A 19,944-nucleotide genomic window follows, 5' to 3' on the forward strand; every position below is an offset into this window, starting at 1 on the left:
ACTCTCTGGTCCATGGTTTGGTTTACATCTCTAATAAAGCTACCTGTCTCCTTAAATGCTTCTCACCACAACCTCTGTCGTGAGAATGCCCTTAGGCTTGAAGTTTCCCATACTCTGGTGCAAATAAACTCAATTCCTTTGAGAGCAGCTCAGGAGCTCCTTGTTTTATGGTTTGCCTTTCCCCTTGTGTACAAATATCTGAGCCACAGCTCTGGAGCTAGGGGCAGGAAAAATGGCACAGTTCTTTCCGAGTGAATATAAAGTTCTATGCTGTGATGAGTATAAGAGCATGGAAGCTATTTTGGGGGGAAAAATTTTTTTAGGTGGTTATTATCCCTTAAATGCTCGACAGAATTCAAAGTGAAGCCAACATGGGATTGAAGTTTTCTTTATGAGGTTTTTAAATATAAAGTAAATTTTTCTTGAAAATATAGGGCTACTCAGATGACTTGAGTTACCGCTCTTATTTTATTCCTGATATTAACTTACATCTCCTTTCTACCTAGATCAGTCTAGTTAGAAGTTTCCTAGTGATTTATCCCTTGATCAATGAGGTTTCATTTTCATTCCAGTCTAGTTAACATACAGTGTTACATTCGTTCCAGGTAAACAGTATAGTGATTCATTATTTCTGAATCTATCTTATTATTTTCATCCTGATCAGTAGTCCCTAATTGTTTGTACAGGTCTTGTAAATTTTTAGTAGTCACTGTATGTTGTGGATGTTACACTGTTGAATGTGTGGATTTTTTGTGTTCCTTAATAGAGTGTTGAGTTTTGGGTTTTTTTTTTTTTTTTCCCAGCAGCTTACTAATTTACTTGCTCATCTGTTTGATGCTTTCAAGGCTCATATTTTAACTTTGTTAGGGAGAGTCTAGGGTAGACTTCAGTTTAAAACTATGTTTATTCTTTAGAGGCGTGGTTTTCTGTGAACTCTACTACATGCCAACTTTAACAAGAACTCTTTAGTCAGAGTGAAGACTGGTCTGAACTTGAACATCATCCAACCTTGTGTGAGCTCCATAAATTATTCATTTCACCACTGCCTGGTGGTTGTTTTTACCCAACAGTTGGAACTTTGCCTGGCCTCATGGGGTCTCACTCTGTGCACGCACAGCTGAGTATCCAGCCAAAGAATCAATGGGTTCACCTATGCAGAATTCTGGAGCTCCTTCTTTACCCCCAGAAAAGTCTGCAAATTCTAACTGCCTCTGTAGCCTGAAACTCTGAACTATCTATCTCACTGAGAGTACCATGCCCTGTTCAACCCCCTACTCCTGTGAAGTCCTTCCAGACAGAAAAACCAGAAGATCACAGTACTCAGCTTGTTTCCCTTCTCTTGGGGATTTCAGTCCCCTACTACCATTGCCCAACATCTTAAAACAGTTCTATCATGTATTTTACCTGGTTTCCTAGTCATTTAAAAGGCGAAAGATTTATGCAATCTGAAGAGAAACCAGAGTATTTTTTCTAGTCATTTAAAACAAGGGCATTGGTGGATACCATTTCCTCCTTAGGCCTAAAGCAGAAATTCCTTAAATTGTGTTTTAAGAGGAATGCAGGACACAGACTATGCGAGGCCTGGCAGACCAGATAAGCAGTCTGGATTTCACTTCACGAGCCATGGAAGGGTTCCAGGCAGGGAAGGGACAGGAGATGATCTACATTTTCTAAGTATAAGTGTTCTAATGGAGAATGGACTGTAGACAAGGAAGAATGGGAGCAAGTAGACCAGTTAGAAGTTTCCTTCAATATTCCAATTTCTCCCAATATTGTGGTGGCTTAAACTTCTTGATAGCATGGTCATGGAGAGAAGTGCTGACAGTGGAAAAATACTTGGTGATAGTTCGGATATGAGTAAGGGAAAGGGAGAAATCAAGAATGGCTCTCAGGTTTTCACTGGCCAAATAAATATATGTAATTTCTTCATAAAGCAAGAACTGTGCTTTGTGATCACCCACATATTAGTTTGCTGGGGCTGCAATAATTAAGTGCCACAGAGTGGGTGGCTTAACCACCAAAAATTGGTCGGTCTCAATTCTGGAAGCAAAAGTGTAAAATCAAGGTGTCAGCAGAGTTGGTTCCTTCTGAGGGTTGTGAGAGAAGGATGTGTTTCAGGCATTTCTCCTTGGCTTAGAGATGGTCCCCTTCTCCTTATGTCTTCTCACGTTGTCTTCCCTATGCCTACCTCAGTGTCCAAATTTCCCCTTTCTATAAGGACACCAGTCATATTGGATTAGTGCCCCCTCTTATGGCCTTATTTTAACTTAGATATATCTGTAAACACCTTATCTCCAAACAAGGTCACATGCTGAGGTACTGGAGGTAAAGACTTCAGCATATGAATTTGGGGAGGAGAGGGACACAATTTGACCCATAATAGTAGAAAAGTCTGAAAGACAAGACCCTAACCTAAAAGTTTTCTAACCAATGACACACATTTACAAGGTCTTCAAACAAATGCACAGAGATAGCAATACAAGTTTTATTTCAAGTTCTGCTGGATACACAGTATAATATATATATTAATATTTACCAAGATGTTAAAATTTTGTAGAGGATTTGATATATGATTATGTGAGGTTTCTAAATTTTAATATGTGGTGTATGTGTGTGTGTAATAGTAATTGACTCAAATATTATCTCTTGGTAACCCTTAGTGCTTCTTGGTAACACTAGATTTCCAAAAACATTATAAAAACCATTTCAGTAAGAGGTTTGTACTGGGAAGTACAGAAAACTAAGACTGTATAGTTGGGGTGGAGACAGGAAAAAGAAGTTCTTGAATACAAAAGGAAAAAATAAAATTTTATATGATAGCAAACCAAGAATTAGTTTCATGAGCAGAATCTTGACATAATAAAAATAGTTGTACAAAATCAAATAGGGAAAAAAAATCTTTCGTGAGAATGAAAAACATTCAGGAAAAGAGAACACACAAGTAAAAAGATCACCAAATGAAATGTGTCTCCCAGTATTCAACGAGGTGGTGGTAGGTCTTTGAACTAATAATAACATGACGATTAGCCCTATAAATTTTCCTTATACACTGGGATTATGAGCAAAGCAGAAAATATTCTAATATGTTCTACACATGTTCTAATTTTTTAGTTATTATAGATAATAACTGTATATTTACAACTCCTCATAATCATCAGTTTGTATTCACTGGGCCAAAAATCTCTTTTGAGATCTCCCCCTTTAGAGATGAAGAAGCCAGAAAAGGATAACTTTATCCATTAAATCAAATACAGAATCAGGTCTCTAAAATGCCAAGACACAAGACTTATGTTTGAGATTCTCAGCCTGGGATGTGGGCCACTCAGACATTCTTTCCCAATACTATCTGTTTTCAAGCAATTTATATTAACCATACTTTTTTTAAAATTTATGGTATGATATAGTGAGTTCTCTAAGTTTCCAAATCTATTTATTCTGAGGACACTAAAATGTTCCTGGTTCCTTACTCAAAGATCCAGCTCTTTTGGAATAAAAGAGACAACCCAGCTTGTGTCATACTTATGCCTTTGAGTTTAAAATCTTTCTTCCAAAGTTCTTTAACTTTATACATGTTATTTCATTTGATTCTCAAAACTACCTTGAAGATAAGTATTATTCTTATTTTATAGTTGAAAAAATTCAGAGGTTAAGTAACGTGCCAAATCAGATGTAACTAGAACTTAAATTAAACCAGTGTATTAGTTAGAATGAAGGCAATGCTGCTAAGATGGAGATCCACTTCCCCCTTTCTTCCTCCTAGTCCCCAAACAAAACAAATTGCTTAAAGAAGGTCAGATCTACTTCTCTCATTTAATAACTCAGAGTACATGGTTCAGGGCTAGCAGGATGGCTTGCATCCTTAAAATCTACCTTTCAACTCTTGGTTCAAGAGTCTAGTTATCTCAGGGCACCTGGGTGGCTCAGTTGGTTAAGCATCCAATTCTTGGTTTGGGCTCAGGTCATGATCTTGGAGTCATGAGACTGAGCCCCCCATCAGGTTCCACACTCAGTGCAGAGTCTGCTTGAGATTCTCCGCCTCTCTCCCTCTCTCTCTCTGCCCTTCCCCCAACTCATACATGTTCTCTCTCTCTCAAATAAATGAAATCTTTAAAAACAGTTTAGTTATCTCTATTTTCCACCCATCAGGAAGGAAAATGAGGTGCAGAGTTGCTAGCAATTGCTTTTTTTTAATAGGACCGCATTCCTGATCATATTCCAAGGACCAGAACCTAAATCACATAGTCATATATAGCTACAAGAGAAGGAAGAGAGGGAGGGAGGGTGGAGGGAGGGAGGGAAAGAAAATGAGAGAGCAAGAGAAAGAGAAAGAAAAAAGGGAGGGAGGGAGAGAGAAAAAGAAAGGAAAAAAGGAAGGGAAGAAGGGAGGAAGGGAGAGAGCAAGAGGAAGGAAGGAAGGAATCTAGTTGAGAGGTCATGCACAGGGTATGGTGGGGAGAGTGATATTATCAGAGTTGATCAGATGCAGAATGTGTTAAGGCAAAGAATTCAGAAAAAACCCACAGAGCTCCCACAGACAATGTGGGGGAAAAAGATACGGTAACAAGGAGACTAAATAGTATCTACTTTCTTACAAAATGAGAGGGTCATGAACCAAGAAGTCAATTAAGAATCTATCAAGTAAAAATCGGGTTAAGACTGTCCTACACATGCACTATTCCCAACTACCTAGGTAACACATCCCATTTCTTGTTATTATATTCAGAACATTTTTATGTAAATAGATTAATAGTAATCAGAAGAGAATTAAGCACAAAGTCTAGTTAACTCCTGCTTGGGGGAAGATCTAGGGAGGGTTTTGAGAGTGGCTTTAGCATCTTGCAAAGGATATGACAGATAACAAGAGGCTTGAATTAGATAAGAGGGTCTACACTAAGCCTTGTGACCCTGCAACTTTCCTGCATTCTGCACAACTCCCTCTGATTGGGTCAGGGTCAAAGTAGATATAGATTTGTCTTGCCTTCAATAGTGCCATTGCTGCATGGCAAGAAATGCTAGAAGGAGCATGTTTACGAGAGTCAAATAAGCGCTCTTATTCCAAAAACATTATGAAACATTTATGTACTTAGGAATTTTAGAAACAAAGAATGCATACAGGAGGTAACAACAGATGATCAAAGGCATTAACTTAGCTGTAGTCCAGGAGTATATTCTGAAGCAATAAGGATATAGTTGAAATGGAGCTATTTGGTGAAAGAAATTAAATACTAGGTATAGACTTGAGATTCAACAGATAATAAAGATTCTCAATAGGTTTTGATGAAGTATTGCCCAAAGCTGATGATTTTGGTAGCTGCATGTACTATGGATTTAAATAAAAATAAGTGTATCATAACTAAAATTCAAAACAAAAGTCTCCCATCTACTTTTATCTCAATTTATGTTTCCTTAAAATTCTCCATTTTGATCTTCAAGATTCTTCAGTGGTATTCACAGAAGTTCTTTCCTTGCCTTCCCTTACTACTCTATCATCTACTCAGCTGTTTTCATAGCAGATCTACTCATTACCCATTTTTTTCTTCTTGATATACTTCTATTATCTGGTTAAGTCGCACTTCGCATTGGAAACATTCTAGATTCTCAAACTCTATTTCTTTTCTTCCAAGAGCTCCTGAATAATCTTCCTCCAATGGAAGCAGATAAGCACGGTGCACCCAGTAGTAGGAATTACAAAGAGAAAGTTTTGCAAAGAGGTAAATGGTGGGGGTGGATAAACAAAGATGTAGTGTTAGCATGGTGGCTGCAATCTGTCAGGGAACAAATACATGGAGAGTATGCATCATGTGTTTGGAATTACACGTTCTTCTCTTCCTAGAGTTTAGAATAGATGCATCAGGCAGTGACAGCTAATTGCCTATCTAATACCTATTCTTTACTTTTTCATTAGTAACAGAAATGAGATATATCCAGAGTGGTAATATTCCTGGCCTCACTTGCAGTGAAGGATAATTTTTGTGGCTGAGTTCTGGGCAATGAGATCTAAGTTTTTACATTGGTCTTCTACAGAGGCTCCCTTAAAAGGACAACAAAGAACTGAAACATGTCTATTTTTGCCCTGCCCACTTTCTTCCTGCTGGCTGGCTGGAAAGCTCATGTGACAGTTGGACTTTCAGCAGCCACCTTAAACCATCAGGCAACCTCAGGAATAGAATCCACACGTAAAAGGTGGAATGGAAAGGTAAGAGGAGATTTTGGACCCTGATGAGTTGTCACGCCAATCCTCAACTATCTACAGACTGTTCTCACTTGAGAGAGAACTAATTAGCTTGACCAAGTCACTTTGAGGTTACTCTTAAATGCTGTGGAACTAAATCCTAACTGATACAATCAAGTTAAATTCTTTTCACTAAATCATCCTGGGGCATGAGAAGTGGGGAGGCAATAACATTAACAAAGATGCAACCACATTAATGATAATGATCTAAGGGTTGAACAAAACCAGGTTATTATAACTTGTAATATCTTCTAGATCTTATTTGTGTGGTATATTGTCAAAGTTACTCATATACTTAATTTTATCTTGTTTCCTTAGAAGGATAGTTCTCACCCTTCAGAGGCCATTATTATTCTATCTACTTTTCAGCACCATTACACAAATAAAAGATGGAAATAGGGAAGAAAAATGTTCAAAAACTATTTTTGCATTGAGAAAAAATATTTCATTTTCCTTGTTTTGTTACTACTGTTGTGGAGAAGGGGTTACTTGCTATTTTGTTTGGGGGAACAGTTGAGAAACCAACATTATCAGGTTCAAAAAATAACAAAATTAAAGTTTAACAGAAAATAATTCTCAAAGAGCTATACCATTTTCTTTACTAAAACATATCCAGAATGCAGTGACCAGAGTTTTAATCAGCATTTTGTGACCAAAGAATCCAGCCAGATTCCCATTGTCCAAACAGGACATTCACTTCTCAAACATCTTTTGGTCCTCAAAGAAAAAACAGAAATAATGTAACACTGTTATGTCCAGAAACTGCAAATACCTGCAAGATTTGTGGGAGAAGGGGAGGCATGTGATCTCCATGTTTTGAGCTGTCGCCCATGAATTAAATGTTTCCAAACAATTTTGAATAAATAAAAGATATCAGGGAAAGAAACAATACAATATACAAAAACCATACATATCCTAAGGCTGAAGTTTCCTTTTTGGGACCACAGCAGAGATATTTGATGTAGGAGGTGAGCTTTTTGCCACTGGGCTTCTTTCCTCACTAAATTCTCCCAAGTGGTTTATTTTCTAGAGTGTGCATCGTCTTTTTCACTGCAATAGTCACAATCAGTGTCTTTCAACAGCTTGAAGAAATTACCTTTTCTCCTGCATTCAATTCAAATTCTCTTCTTTCTTTCTTCCTCTTTCCCATTTAGAGACATGTGTTTAAAAATTGCCAACTGCTGATGAGGGATAAGCATCTTGTCAGCCATTAGGTGTAAAAATTGGTCAACGTCACTGGAATTTAAATTGTTCCCCGCATCATCAGCCCCAACCAGAAGCATACCCAGTAATGTGCCCTCTGCCTCCTACCAGCAAGCTTCTCTCCTGCACTTCCCTTTTGTTCCACGTCCTGTCCCCAAAACATTTTTCTCAAGTTCCACTTCAAAATATTTTTAAAAACTACTTGAGGCAAGTAAAAAAGAATCAGGAAGTGCCAAGTTAAGGTCTTCACAACACCCCTAACTCACACATATTGTAGAGATTTTATAAATTAAGCTTGAATCTTTGTCACATAACCTGTGATGGAAAATATTATATGACTCCAGTGTCTGGGAGCCATTTTATGACATTCTGTGACATCCAATGTTTCTATTAAAATGTAGTCTGTTACTTCAATATTAAAATTAAAAACAAAATTCTAGGATTCACAGCGTTAAAAGTTAATCTTACAATTACTGCCCCTTTGTTCAACACAAAAAAAGTAGACAAAATTTTTTTTCAGGTCTCACTCTAATGTTGCTCCTAAGTAACTGCTTAATTAAAAGTGGGTGTTTTGACCACACACAAAAATAGTCTCAAAATGATGAAAGATCTAAATGTGAGACAGGAGTCCATCAAAATCCAAAAGGAGAACACAGGCAGCAACCTCTTCGACCTCAGCCGCAGCAACTTCTTCCTAGAAACATCGCCAAAGGCAAGGGAAGCAAGGGCAAAAATGAACTATTGGGACTTCATCAAGATAAAAAGCTTTACACAGCAAAGGAAACAGTCAACAAAACCAAAAGATAACCGACAGAATGGGAGAAGATATTTGCAAATGATGTATCAGATAACGGGCTAGTATCCAAAATCTATAAAGAACTTATCAAACTCAACACCCAAAGAATAACTAATCCAATCAAGAAGTGGGGGGAAGACATGAACAGACATTTTTCCAAAGAAGACATCCAATTGGCCAAAAGACACATGAAAAAGTGCTCAACATCTCTCGGCATCAGGGAAATCCAAATCAAAACCTCAACGAGATACCACCTCACACCAGTCAGAATGGCTAAAACTAACAAGTCAGGAAACGACAGATGTTGGCAAGGATGCAGAGAAAGGGGAACCCTCTTACACTGTTGGTGGGAATGCAAGCTGGTTCAGGCACTCTGGAAAACAGTATGGAGGTTCCTCAAAAAGTTGAAAATAGAGCTACCCTACAACCCAGCAATTGCACTACTGGGTATTTACCCCAAAGATACAAAAGTAGTGATCTGAAGGGGTACATGCACCCCAATGTTTATAGCAGCAATGTCCACAGTAGCAAAACTATGGAAAGAGCCAAGATGTCCTTCAACAGATGAATGGAATATTATGCAGCCATCAAAAAAACGATATCTTGCCATTTGCAATGACGTGGATGGAACGAGAGGGTACTATGCTAAGCAAAATAAGTCAGTCAGAGAAAGACAGGTATCATATGATCTCACTGATATGAGGAATTCCTTTTTTTTTAAAGATTTTTTTTTTTTATTTATTTGACAGAGAGAGACACAGCGAGAGAGAGAACACAAGCAGAGGGAGTGGGAGAGGGAGAAGCAGGCTTCCCGCGGAACAGGGAGCCCGATGCGGCGCTCGATCCCAGGACCCTGGGATCATGACCCGAGCCGAAGGCAGATGCCTAACAACTGAGCCACCCAGGTGCCACCTGATATGAGGAATTCTTAATCTCAGGAAACAAACTGAGGATTGCTGGAGTGGTGGGGGGTGGGAGGGATGGGGTGGCTGAGTGATGGACATTGGGGAGGGTATGTGCTATGGTGAGCACTGTGAATTGTGTAAGACTGTTGAATCACAGACCTGTACCTCTGACCAAATAATACATTATATGTTTAAAAAAAAAAAAAAGAAGATAGTAGGAAGGGAAAAATGAAGGGGCGGAAATTGGAGGGGAAGATGAACCATGAGAGACTATGGACTCTGAGAAACAGAGGGTTCTAGAGGGGAGGGGGTGGGGGGATGGGTTAACTTGGTGATGGGTATTAAGTGGGGCACGTATTGAATGGAGCACTGGGTGTTATACGCAAACAATGAATCATGGAACACTACATCAAAAACTAATGATGTAATGTATGGTGAATAACATAATAACATAAAATAAAAAAAAAAAGTGGGTGTTTTGAGTCACACACCTAAAAGGATCTTTTTTCCTCCTACCCCCATCTCTAAAATAAATTTTTGAAGACTCAGATTTTTATACTACTGTAGTGTTTTAGCATTTCATTTCAATCCTTTTTAAATTATACTTTTTTTATTTTTTTAAAGATTTTATTTATTTATCTGACAGAGAGAGACACAGCGAGAGAGGGAATACAAGCAGGGGGAGTGGGAGAGGGAGAAGCAGGCTTCCCGTGGAGCAAGGAGCCTGATGCGGGGATCGATCCCAGGACTCCAGGATCATGACCTGAGCCAAAGGCAGCGGCTTAACCAACTGAGCCACCCAGGCACCCCTAAATTATACATTATTTGACCTATCTTCTTCAAGGAGCATAAAACATTTTCAAAGGTCCAACAATTACATTTACTATAATAGGGTAAAAGACAGGAAAGTATGTGCTTTTCCCTCTCACATAAATAAAGCCATTTTTCAAACATATTCCATTCCAAATTTATCTTTAATGAACATAAAAATATTTTGTTAATGGAAAAAAATTCCTAAAAAATAATGGCTTACAAAAGAAAATGCTATCTTATTTTTAAAATGCTTAGGGGCGCCTGGGTGGCTCAGTCATTAAACGTCTGTCCCTGGCTCAGGTCACGATCCCAGGGTCCTGGGATGAAGCCCCACATCAGGCTCCTTGCTCAGCGGGGAACCTGCTTCTCCCTCTCCCCCTGCTTGTGTTCCCTCTCTCGCATTCTCTCTCTCTGTCAAATAAATCAAATAAAGTCTTTAAAAAATAAATAAATAAAAATAAATAAAATAAAATGCTTAATGTTTGGCACTCAATAAAAACCTAAAAATTTGAAAATATACTTTTTTACCTATCATACTGAAAAAGATTTTCAAAATATATACTAGCCTGAGTCGATGACATGGTAGTAAATTTAATATTCTCAAACATTGCTGGTGAGAATATAATTACTTCGAATTTCTGGGAAGCAATTATCTTTCTCAAGAGCTTCAGGATTATTTATATGAATCAATCCAGAAATACACACAAAAATCATAAATGCTATTTGTTGTACTTTTAGAATAAAGAGATATTAAAAGCTGCCTATATCTATAAAGAACTTACCAACTCAACACCCAAAAAACAAATAATCCAAACAAGAAATGGGCAGAAGACATGAACAGACATTTCTCCAAAGAAGACATCCAAATGGCCAACAGACACATGAAAAAATGCTCCACATCACTTGGCATCAGGGAAATACAAATCAAGACCACAGTGAGATCCCACCTCACACCAGTCAGAATGGCTAAAATTAACAAGACAGGAAATGACAGATGTTGGCGAGGATGTGGAGAAAGGGGAACCCTCCTACACTGTTGGTGGGAATGCAAGCTGGTGCAGCCACTCTGGAAAACAATATGGAGGATCCTTAAAAAGTTGAAAATAGAGCTACCCTACAACCCAGCAAACGCACTACTGGGTATTTACCCCAAAGATACAAATGGAGTGACCCGAAGGGGCACCTGGCACCCCTATGTTCACAGCAGCAATGTCCACAATAGCCAAACTGTGGAAAGAGCAAAGATGTCCATTGACAGATGAATGTTAAAGAAGATGTGGTGGCATCTGCCTTTGACTCAGGTCCTAATTCTAGGGTCCTGAGATGGAGCCCCACATCCGGCTCCCTGCTCAGCAGGAAGTCTGCTTCTCCCTCTGCCCCTCCCCTTGCTCACGCTCTCTCTCTCTCTCAAATAAATAAAATTAAAAAAAAAAGAGGTGGTATACACACACACACACACACACACACACACACACACACACACACACACACACTGGAATCTTACTCAGCCATCAGAAAGGATGAATACTTACCATTTACATCGACGTGGATGGAACTGGAGGGTATTATGTTGAGCGAAATGAGTCAATCAAGGAAAGACAATTATCATATGGTTTCACTCATATATGGAACATAAGAAACAGGGAAGAGGATCATAGTGGAAGGGAGGGAAACCAGAATGGGAAGTTATCAGAGAGGGAGAAAAACCATCAGAGACTCTTTACAATAGGAAACAAACTGAGGGTTGCTGGAGGGGAGGAGGGTGGGAGAAGGGGTAACTGGGTGATGGGCATTAAGGAGGGCATGTGATGTGATGAGCACTGGGTGTTATATGCAACTGATAATTTATTGAACACTACATCTGAAACTAATGATGTACTATAAGTTGACTAATTGAATTTAAATTTTTAAAAAGCTGCCTCTTGCTAATATGCAATTAGATAAACAAATTACAGTATAATCACTTATTTTAGTATTACATAGCCATTAAGAATCATATTTCTGAAGAATGTATAATAGGTAAGTTCTCATACTATAATTTTTCTAAGTGAAAAATGCATGACAGAAGGCTGAAAATTTTTATGACCCAAAAGGCTTTTTTATGTTGTTTGCAAAAATGGCCATGATAAGTGGGTTTCCTATGAACTACTCTTGAGTAAGCATCGTCCCATCTGACTCTGCCTGGCCATAAAATTTACTTTGGCCAATTAGGCATCAGCTACCGTGAAGCAAGCAGAGGCTTAATAAGAGCTCACATGTGGGAGTTTGCCTTCATGCTGCTTTCTGGAACTCTGAGACCACCATGTAAAGAAGCCTGGGATAATCTACAGGAAAATAGAAGGCCATGTGAAACCTCAAGCCATCCCTGCTTGAGGCCTCCTAGACTAACCAACTAGCCAGTCACCTGCCAGACGTAGTGAAGTTACCCATGATCAGCCACCACCAGCCAAACTACCATGTGACCACTTCAGCTCAGAACAGAAATATGGCCAGCTAACCCACAGAATTGTGAACTAAATTACTGTGTCTTTCTTTTTAGGCCATTAGATTTTGGATTTGGCTGATTACAAAGCAAAAACTTATATAGATAGTAAGATGATTACAGACTGATCTTTTCCTTTAACACCTTCCAAGTTTTCTAAATTCATATAATCAGTGTGAATTGTTTTTAAAATAAGATAATCTAACTTTATAATAAGAAAAACAAATACAAAGCCAAATAGAGAAAGCTGAAGAGGGGTGCCTGGCTGACTCAGTCAGTGGAGCATGTGACCCTTGATCTCGGGGTTGTGAGTTCAAGGGCACATTAGGTGTAGAGATGACTTAAAAACAAAATCCTTAAAAAAATAGCTGAAGAAAAATTAGGAAAAATGAGTTGTATTCTTCACATATACCCTTCAGTTATTAGCTTTCCCTATAGAAAGAGTCGAGCAGTATCATGTCTGGGAATGTTTTTTATGAAACTGCTCCCTATTTCTTTTGCCTTTCAGTGACTCTGGTTTTATCATAGCTCATCTCTGTGGTTTGGGTGTCCTTCCCCAAAGCCTATTTCTTTTTAGTAACTAGTTACAAAGCATATAGTCAGTAACACATAAATTGGAAGTCACCATTTAAAAGTCTCATTATAATAATCATTAGTCAGGGGTAGAGACTAATTTTCTCCTTTAACACACATTTCTATCATACAAGCATTTAACTATATTTTCAAGAAAACACCACCAGAGAATCAACCATCATTTTTATCATTCATCATACAGTCAGTGTAGATTTTATAGTAGTTGAATTTAACCCATGTTTATAGCCAAATATTCATCATCTGGTATATGTCCTGTGTGATATGTATGTTAAAATAAGACTCACTGACTTTTTATAAGAGTAAGTGGTGGGAAAATGTTTACTTAAAAAAAATCTTTACCTTTTAGAGAACTGAATGTTTATCTGGTAGAAACAATTCAGTAACTCACCAGTAACTTCAACACTTATTTGGTAGATATAATTCAATAAGATATCAAAAGATGGTTGGTAAATGGCCATGCATAATACTAGGAGATTAACGTGTACTCTAAGTGAGAGAGAATAAGTTAAACAATCCAAACAGGGAAAAATACATGAAAACAACAATAACAACATTGTGCACGTCATCTTAAATGGTTCAAATTTTATGTATCACCTTGAATGGGCCACGGGTGCCCATATTAAACACCGTTTCTGGGTGAAATTAGCATTTGAATCAGCAGACGGGGTAGACTGCCCTCCCTAATGTGGGTGAGCATCATCCAATCCATTGAGGTCCTAAATAGAACAAAAGGTAGAAGAAAGAATAATTCATCCCTCTCTTTGCCTCACTGAGTAAGCTGAGATATCTCATCTTCCCTGCCCTTGAACTGGAATTTGTATTCCTGACTCCCCTGCTTCTCAGACTGAAGTACACCACCTTTCCTGGGTGTCCAGCCTGCAGAAGGCAGATCACCAGACTTAGCCTCTATAACTGCATGAGCCAATTCCTTGTAATAAATCTCCTGTTACATATATATCTCTACCCTACTGGTTCTGTTTCCCTGGAGGACCCTGACTAATACAGTGAAATCCTATGTATTGCTCTGTGATCCCCTCCTGTAAACTATGCCCCGGATATACACACTGCTCGCCTCCACTGCCTACCCCATAACCCCACCCTCATACATAAAACTTTAGTAAATGTCTCCTGAAACTTACCAGGACTTGGTATGAAAAGAATTTTTTTTCATACAACTGAATAAAGTGGTTGCCTTTTGCACCAAGGTGAGGTGGCAGATGCAAATGCAGAAGCCAGATGGACAGGTAACCTCTGAACTGAACTCCACAGTGGACAATCCGCCAGCCGTGTGCACAATGAGCTAACCAGAGGTGCTAGCACAGACCAACCTAAAACGCAGCGAAGTTCCCAATCTGGTCAGTCCCCTTTTTGCCTCAGGGGCACAGTGGAGCTAGCTAAGGCTGTCCCTCCCTTGACTCATTAATCCAAACAGGAAAAAATTAAAAACAATAGAACTGAGAAAAATATCTAGGGATGAGGGGACCAGAGGCAAAGTTTGGAAGTAAATGCAATTTGCTTTTGGCACTTACTCTTCCTGTGCCTCACTTTGTGACGCCCTCCTCCCCCCATAGGCGCCGGAGCTCCCACGCACACCACACACACACATTCCCCAGGTCTACATCCTGCCACTAAGAGTGATTTCTTATTCTACTCTCACCTCACTTCTCAATCTACAACTGTCAGATACCTTGACCCTTTAGGGCTTGGTGCCTGCAAAATTATTCACCCATGTTAGATTTTTGTGCTTTTCTGGAAAACTGACTTTTCCCCTATTGTTCCTGAATACCCTTGCTCTTATTCCCTTTCCTTTAGGCTTGTTTCAGCTGCTTCCGGATAGCAAAAAGCCTCCGGATAGCTGTTGGCTTGCTGCATGCTGAAAATCCAAAGGGGCAGCACTCATGTCCTTAGACTAAGAATGAGCCAAAAATTCTCTTTCCTGAAGAATGACCAAAGCCTTCTCATTGTTCGACTATTCTCAGAATCCAGATCCAGACCTCTTGTGTTGGGAACTGCAACATTCACTCAGCGAGGTTCCAGTACCATCTAGCAGTGGGAAAGGGCAAGATCAATGCAATAAGGATCATCTTCATGGCCGTCACTTTTTCTAAGCAGCTCACATGCATTAATATCGATACAACAGGCCTATGAAGGAGGTGCTCTTTTGAAGACAGTTTCTCTAGTTTTCTGTTTGTCCAATTTTTCAAGACTCCTACAAAGTTTAAGTGGCATCAATGGAACTTGAAACCCAACTATTTCCCCTAAAGCCAATACTACACCAATTCTCTCATCTTACAGTTTAAAAATGGATGGCCTGAATATATAAAACTATCTTAAAAGAAAAATGGTTACTTTAAATATGTATTGAATAGGTTTTCAAAAACTGGGAGTTATAATATCTGAATTACAAAAAAAAGGCTTACAAAAGTATAATATATATATATATAAAAGTATACAAAAAAGTATAAACAAAAACCCACTTCTTTTCAGGTCCAAGCTACTTTTTAAATTAAAAATATGCTAATTATTTTCATTTGTTGTTGTTGATGTACATTTACTCATGGGAAGTGCTGAACATAGATTTGTGGAGTGACTGGATGATTTATGCTTCAATAATTTGATGTCATTAAATATCCACAGGAACTTTTAGTTGGCAAACGATTCCACTAGAATCTACTCTTTAAGGATGTTCAGCCTGCATAATTTGGCAATCATACAACATGGCCATTTGGTAAGAACTTTAAAAGTCCTTGGGAACGTGGCACCAAAAAGTGCTACTCGAGATATTGCAATCATGTGGCTATCTGGAATGGTGATAAATTAACTTCTTAGTCTCTGACAGAATGAGGGTATACAGTTCTACCCACCGGGGAAACACTGTTATTGCGCCTGTTCTTTTCTCAGCAGCATGGGAATGCTCCTTAACAGCTCCCTGAGCACTTGTGAGAGATGGCATGAAGTTCTGCTCTCCCAGACCGCAAGGAAGGAAGCCATCTTCACATGTTGTTTACTCCCCAGCCTCCCCATAAGCCATGCTGGATTGTTCCTTCATCACCCACAAGGACACGTTGCTCACGAGCAGCCTTTCCCTGCTCAAGTTTGCATTGCCTTGTAAAGTCCAGTCCTCTCTAACTGCATCATGCCACGCACTATAAATCACATTTGCATCCCATTTGAAACCTAAACCACAATAGACACTAAAGAACAAAAGGAACCACAAGCCCAGCTTTTTTGACAAAACTCCCACACACTGATAATTGGAAGCACAGAAATCTGTACACTGACGAGGTCTGAAACTCCTGCCATGCCTTCTGCTGCCTGTCTCCCAGCCTCATCCACTTTCAATACTACCACCAAACCCCTGGAAAAGTAGGAAGGGCAAGAAGAGCCTAACAAAAACTTGCTGGGGAGCAACAGAAATGAAAACAAGTAACATGGATTGCCTGACAAAATTGTGATTCCAGAGTCTGCATTTAGCCACCATTGAGACCTGTCTGGTTGTTTGAAGGCATAGAAATCCCATTGTTAGAATACAGTATTTAAGTTGGTTCTAAAACAAGAGCTAGTTACTAACAGGTTAAGGTACATCTTTTGAGTAAATAATGCTTATTGAAGAAGTCCAAATTATTTTCAGAACTATGAAAAAATGATTTTGCCCCTAGCTTATATAAACAGCTCCCATGAACTGTGTGGGGTTTTCTGCATGTGTTTAATTATCCATCAAAATTCCATAGTTCTAAACTAGACCAAATTCCTTTACAATATGGTTCCTAAATTTAATTACCATTTAAGGTGCAAATCTAATGGAAAGTGAAAGGCCTTTTATTATGATGCAAAGCAGCTGATTCAGATTTGCTGCTGGAAACAATTTTGTCTGTTCTGCATACATAGGTATATCACACAGCCAATGGGCTCTCTACTTCAGGATGACAGAAATAGTCCCTTAATCACTAGAGAAAACTCACATTATTTCCCTTTAAAAATAAAATCAATAAGAAAATAGACCTGATCATTGCAGAACGTCAACCTCCTCCAGGGGACAACATGACTATTACCACAGACCAACTTCTGTGTCTGTATTGTCAGAAACAGCTTAAATGGATAAATGGTTTGATACTGGCTGAGTGAGTATCTGGCTTGAAACAGTCTGGCAGCAAAATCAGGATTTTAATTAGATTATCAGAGAGCTATTTGTTAAATTTTGGAATGCTGATAAATTTTTAAAAGCCCTTCTAATCTGGAGATAATTACCTTCAATCATTAAACTTGTTCTTGATTAAGAATCTGAAAATGAGCCTGTTAAGCCTTCAGCAAAATAGTAAGCCCAATAAAACACTGAAAATAACACTGCCAAGCTACCAGGAAACTCATACTGCTACTCCTCCTAGAATCTGCACAACTGGTGGAAATTAAACTAATGCTCAAAAAGAAACCAATGCATCTTGAATGAATTGTGACCTTGGGCAAGTTTTTTGAGTCCTGCTTCAGAAAAAATCAAAAGAAAGATTTATATTTGGATAAATCTTTGAAAAGTGCCTGTAGAACAGAACTTTTTTATGTTTCAAAGTGACAGAGGTGATAAAAAAAAAAAAAAAGGATACATTGATTTAACTCCTCAGCAGAGGTTTTAGATATTTGAGAAACTGGTTACAATAAATAAATAAATAAATAAATAAATAAATAAATAAATAAATAAATAAATAAGGGCCAAATACACGTGCAAGATTGATAACCATCGTTATACCTGATCAGAGATTGTAAGACATTCTGATTATAACTTTTCCTCTATACGCTCTGACTTTAGCAGGGAACTCATTCAGCAGATCGTTGAAAGTGATGTTGATTATTTCCATTGTTTCAAAAGCAAAAGATGGCACTATTGAACACGTTATATGGTAATGACCATTTAAGATTTTCTTTATTACATACACAATGCCTCTCTTTCTGGTATCTTGGTAAGAATTATTACCACTGGCCTAACAGTCATTATCATAGGTAAAAGGCAAGTGTTACTAATTATCTTATTACATAGTAAGAGAAGCCAGGTATAAAAAGAATCTGACTTTTCCAAGGTTTCCTACTAAGTTTAGTGGTAAAATTTAATGAAAGCCACATTCTGCCAATATCTAAACTAATCTGTGTTTGGAACTAGTGGATGTTGTTTTAACTCAGACCATCAACAGACTATTTAGTAAGCTGTCACTAAAATTATTTGCTGCCAAAAATAGTTTGCAAAGGCTCACTGGCCTGGGCACACATTTATTCTATAAATTGAACACCTTACAATGTGCCAGGCATTGTGCTAAAGTCCTGAGAATACAATGGATGAAATAGAAAAAAACGCATACCTATGCTCTTAAAGTTTCGTATTAGCACAGGAGATGAACACAAAGCAACTAATCAAGTAATTCCACATTGTTCTAAGTATTATGGAAGGAACTGAATCTCAACTGGGGCAGTAACAGCTCCCTAGGAGGCATCATGGGCTGTCAAATAACCTGAGGGACTACCAGCTTTTAGTATGGGGGGTCAAGGGTATAACTGCAAGATTTGTATGGGAGTGCAGAGGTAGAAGTCCCCCAGAACCACGATCTGTCCTATCCAAAGAGCCAACAGTGCTGTGCTGAGAAATAACATGCCTGGATGAACTGTCTAACATAGTTGACACCACATTTAAATATTCCTATTACGGGCAAATTATTGAACTGGGTTATATAAAGGAAATAGAAGAAAAACAAAAATACTATCTCCTCCCAGTGAACTTGGTCTATGAGCTAAATTATATAAACATGTAATACCCAGAGAAGAGGACGGGTCAATAAACGCAGAGCTGGACCACATTAATAAAGCATGTGCTGGTATAGAATAGCCCGGTGAGATGTTGAAAAAAGGGGAAAATTAAGCCAAAGTTTAAAAGAGGGCATGAATTGGCATATCTGAGGAGAGAGGCGCTTTCCTAAGCAAAGGAAGAGACAAGTAAAAACAGACATCAAGTCCAGCCCTTAGGTCGTTAACCTAACAGGAGTGTGGTAACCGTAAGTACAAACTAAATCCAACACAACACACAAGCACTGGGCTCTTTTGGATATATATTCCCCTAATTTTCTTACTGAAGTTTTCCCATATACTAAGGTGACCTCTATTTCCAAAGTACCTGATATTACTTCTGTTGTTCTTACAATTCCATTTTTCCTCATTTTTAAATGTTCTTCAGATACCCTTGATTCTGCTAAGGCCATGGAGGCTAGTTAAGAGACTTTATTAACTTTCATATAAATGGTTGCCAGGCCAGCTCATACACACATCCTCTGCAATAGATTTCATTTGCAAATGACTGCAGGAGGCAACTTCTTTCAGTCATTAAAATTCTTGGGGAGTCTAAGAAACAAAAATTAAGATTTTTTTTTTCTTCTTTTTCAAGGGCTGACAGTAGAATAAGAAATCACTGATACTCGAACAGCATTATCCAGACAACAAAAAAGCATGTTTGTGAAATGTTACAAATATCTCTCCCTTTCATGGTCAAATTCTCAGAGCTTTTACACTAAGTCTTTCCTGTGGTTAGCCAGTGAAATCCTCTGCTGGCTAGGATAGGCCACATTTCAGTTCACACAATAGGACACGGAGCACTGGCCAAAAGAATGGGGTTTGGAAGTCCCCCATTATGTGGTCAATCAATGGTTTATGGAAGGAGAATTCAAAAGTATTTAAATTACATGTAACACAGATGCTTTAAACCACTAAGATTGCTTAGCAAGCCACACACACACAAAAGATATGTTTGCTACAAACCAGTTTAGAAGTGGATCTGAAAATAATGATACTATACTAAGATTCTTAAGTAAACATTTACTTAAGTTTTATAAGGAACTAAGCCAAAATGTTTGTGCTTATATATTTAAGGATGATCAGGTTCTCTAGG

Source organism: Zalophus californianus, chromosome 5 (assembly GCF_009762305.2).
Source record: "Zalophus californianus isolate mZalCal1 chromosome 5, mZalCal1.pri.v2, whole genome shotgun sequence".
Classification (NCBI taxonomy): Eukaryota; Metazoa; Chordata; class Mammalia; order Carnivora; family Otariidae; genus Zalophus; species Zalophus californianus.